At 53.8% G+C, this 4030-nt stretch overlaps 1 long non-coding RNA gene across 1 annotated transcript; it reads left to right on the top strand.

The window, feature by feature from the left end:
- Positions 1-882: 882 nt before the first annotated feature.
- On the top strand, positions 883-3248 carry LOC311166143. Its single transcript, XR_014616986.1, has 3 exons — positions 883-968; positions 1476-1641; positions 2935-3248. It is a non-coding gene; the product is annotated as an uncharacterized lncRNA (long non-coding RNA).
- The last annotated feature ends 782 nt before the right edge of the window (positions 3249-4030 follow it).

The raw sequence follows: 4030 nt of genomic DNA, 5'->3' as shown, positions 1-4030 counted from the left end.
AAACCCACGGGTGAGGGCACGGGGAGCTGTGTGCCTGTGTGCAACTGCTCCTGGCAGGGGGCACAGGGCACAGGGATTCTGCTGGGGAAAACAGGCACAGGCTGCTGTGGGAAGGACAGGAGGGATGGGTGGCACAAACAGCTCGTGCCTTAGAGGTGGGAATCTCAGTGTCTGACACAGAATGGAGTTGGGCACAGCTGGAATCCAGGGTCATTTTAATTCTTCATTCTTTAAAATGCTGTTAAATTTGGAAACATCTGGATTAAAATGTCATCTCCCTGAGCACAAAAGAGGATGTCAGAAGACTTCTGGGAACCTTGAGCTTTCTGTAAAAGAAAGGAAAGCTGGCATTTGAAGAGTGGTTGCAAAGATTGAAACTTATATTAAGACATATGGAAATGATGATGCCAAATTCCCTGGATGGCACCAAACATCTGAACCAGGGCCATTGTGGCACTGTTGTAAATCATTGAACAGGAAGAACAGGCAGTGCAGGCTGTGCCAGGGAGCCTGAAGTTTGACAAAACAGTTGCTTTCAACTCTGAGGCTGCTTCCCTTAAAGAGGAGGGTTTCTCTGTACCAGAAGAACCAGTTGTTGAACTGTCAGCCTGGTCTTAACTAGAGATTTCTTGAAAAGCTTTTACCTTTGGGCCAGTAATTTGTAGTTTGAAAGGTTCTCTTACCTAATCCTTTTCCATTTGGAGGTGAACATGTAATTTTCTTTTTCCCCAAAAGCCCAGCATTTCAGCTGGAGAGTGGTAGGTGTCCCTAAAGAAATTACTTGAGCAGGGTTGAGCTGTTGAAGATTTTTTAGGTTTCCCTGTTGTGGTTTGTTTTGGTTTTTTAAACATCTTTCTTGCTTGCTTCCTGGCACAGAGAGCACAATTACGGAGCTCAGGACGGCCGGCAGAAACCTCCCCAAGGCCAAGGGTGACAGAGCTTGGCAGGATCCCAGCACCACAGCCTGAGTATGTGGGGATAGATGGATGGGGAATATGAGCTGAGTCACCTGGGAGTGTTGGAAAATGTCAGCCAACCCCCCAGCAGTGTCAGGGGAACATTGCTGATAAATCCCTGCTGGAGCTGCAGAGTTTCTGGCCTTGGGCCCTGGCGGGGCTGTGCTGGCTGGGCACTGGCTGGGTCTGCCCCTGGGTGCCTCAGATCTCACCTTTTTGCTGCCTTCTCTGTCTTTTCCTCTCCCACTGTGCTTTTGGCATCCCCACAAGGTGTTCATGCCTGTCCTCTGTAGTTGCTCAGTGCAAGCAGTTGCAGCTGCTGCAGCACCTCAGTGCCATCCCTGGGCTGCCTTTAGAACAGAGCTGCTCCAGCCTGGATTGGGAAGGGCTGGATCAAACCATTTCTCAGTTCAACGTGCCCAGCACCCACCCAGGGGCTGCATCCTGGCCAGGAGCTGCTGGTGCAGCTGTCCCTCCCTCCCACTGCAGGTCCCTGTTCATAGTTATCTTATTTTCCAGAGATGAGCTTTACCAACCTAAATTCAAACCTGAACCACCAAAAGAAAAAAGGAGCAGTGCTTCCTCCTCAGGAACGCGATGGAGGCACTTCAGGATTAGAAAGGAGGAGGAGCCAGCCAGAGCCCTGAAGGAAGTGCAGGATTTTAGGCAGTCTTCAGGAGCAGAGGTAGATTTTGTTGTACATCCAGTGCTTGTGTTGCCTGCCCAGCCTGCCAGCACCAAGTCATGCTCGTGCTGACCTCCCTTTTTGCTGCCCTGCTGTCCTGTGCCCGGGCAGTGAGCTGGGCAGCAGGGCCAGTGGCTGGACATGGGGTGAGTGGGAGGGAGAAACAGGAGAGTTTTCCTTGGAGAAGCTGACTCAGATCCTACAGGCCTGTGCTGAGTGTGGGATTTTTTGCCTTCTTTCATTCCCAATGTAAGATGAGGCTTTTATCTGCATCATCATGGTCAGACCTGCAGCTTCCTTCCCAGAGCCAGCTGGGATGAGTCCTGATCTCCATGGAGCCTCTTGCCAAGCCAGCCAGACTCCCTGTGTGCAGGGCTCTGCTTTCAGCCCAGAGCTGCCATTGCACTGCTGGCCCTGAAGCTCTCTTACAGACAGAGACTTTGCAGAGTGGCTGTCTCTTCCTCCCAGCACAGAAAATGGCTTGTTTTTCAGGTGCCAGCACAAACTGCTGAAAACCCTCAGCTCCCACGAGGCTTGGAGGGGTTCAGGTGCTCCCTGGACGTAGGGCACACTCCCCTGGAAGCAGAGAAGGCAAGAGGGAATGTGTCTCCCTTGCCCATTGTCAGTGTGGCCAGCAGGGCTGGAGCTCCCAGTGCCACTGGGGGCCCTCAGCATTGGCCACAGAGGGGCCTCCCATCCCTCCAGGCCATCCCAAAGTGCTGCTGAAGCAGCTGCTTGTTGGAGAGGCCATGCAGGACACGTTGTGGGGCTGCCCAAGGACGCTGTGCAGCACCTGTGGAGGGCACTGCTCCCCCTGGAACTCCTCAGGTGGTGCACAGGAAATTTTTGCAGGAGCTTTTGCTGTAGCACCTTGGGAAAGCAGCATTTAAATCAGAGAGAGAGGGGAAGAGCCTCAGGAGTCAGATGAGCTGGGCTGGAGTCCTTCCCTCAGCTCCAAGAGCTCTCACTCTGAGTCTCCTCCTTCTCTAAAAGCAGGAAGTTTTTAAACTTTTTAAAGGCAAGTTGTGCATCAGAGAGAATGTCTACTGCCAGGAGACATCCCAGTTCACTTCCATGCAATGTACTAATTAATGCATTGACCCGTGGGTATGGGAGAAGATTTTCGCCATGGTCCCTGCACTGGTCAGTAGCATGCATGCAGGATGAGGTGAGGGTGATTCTGGCAGTGTTTGGGGAATAGGCCCCTCCAGGTACAGCTGCACTTTGCTCCAAGATGCTCTTCTGCATCCATTTCCATGCTCAGCACCTCAATCTCTCCTGTCTTCCATCCAGGCTTTCAGTATCCTGCCACTCTCAGGTGTGCTGCAGCCAGGACAGAGCCAGCAGGTCTCCTCCACCTTCTCTGGCCACCTCAGCAGCACCTCCAATGTCAGGGAGCTGTGCCACGTGGAGGGAGGCCCCACCTCCAAGGTGCTGGTGAGCGGGGAGGCCTCAGGTGTCAGCTCCTCCCTGAGCCCCTGGGAGATCAACTGTGGCTCTCAGGCCCCTCTCAGAGAAAGGTGAGTGAGCCTTCCATGGGTTACTGCTCTGCCAGGGGTTCTTGTCCCTGCAGGGCTGCCCTGCTCCAAGGACTCTGAGCTCAGAGGTGCTGCTGAGCAAAGGCCAGAAGCAGCCCAGGGATGGCCACTCTGAGCTCCCTGGCTCCCAAGAGAGGAAGGACCTTCTTCTGTTGAGACAGAACATCTTCTTCTCTATTGGAGTGCTGAGCCCTCCTGGCTTAGCTGCTGCCTGCAGGGAGCTGGGCTCTGGGCTGGCCTTGGCACTGCCTCTAGAGGTGTCTTGAAGTCCATGGTGTTGAGTGGCATCTTCTTCATCATCTCCCTTCTTCACCAAAGCAGTGGGATTGTGGTATGGGCAGGCGTGGGGCACAGACCAAACCTTGCTTTGGGTCCTGCTCCTGCCCCAGATGAAGTCCTTGCAGTGCTGATCTGCCAGGGTTCTCCTTGTGGTGGGACAGCACCCAGAAAAGCTCATGTCCTTTGGGCTCCCCTTCAGCTGCAGCAGTAGGCAAGCCCAGGAGAAGCTCAGCTGCAGCAGGGCTGCCCAGCTCAGGACACACAGGCAAAGTGTGGAGCTAGGAGCGGAGGCTGCTCAAAGCAAGCCTGTGCATCAGGACTTGTCCAGGCCAGGCTGGAGTTGGTTTCACAGGGAGGAGAGGGACAAGGCTGCTTCAAATGGTTTCCATGGCAGCCAGCCCTGGTTTGCTTGGTCCCAGCTGGGCTCCAGCAGGAAATCTGGCTGCCAAGAGCCTGTCTGGCAGGAGAGGAGTTCCTGCAGCCTTTGCTTTCTGACTGACAGGATTGTTCTCATTAAGGAGCAGGCTGTGAATTGTTAAACCCGAAGATGACGGACAGAGACTCTCTAACTA

Source organism: Fringilla coelebs (genome assembly GCF_963513975.1).
Source record: "Fringilla coelebs genome assembly, contig: SCAFFOLD_43, whole genome shotgun sequence".
NCBI classification, from domain to species: domain Eukaryota; kingdom Metazoa; phylum Chordata; class Aves; order Passeriformes; family Fringillidae; genus Fringilla; species Fringilla coelebs.
This window is presented reverse-complemented; position numbering and strand designations above follow the sequence as displayed.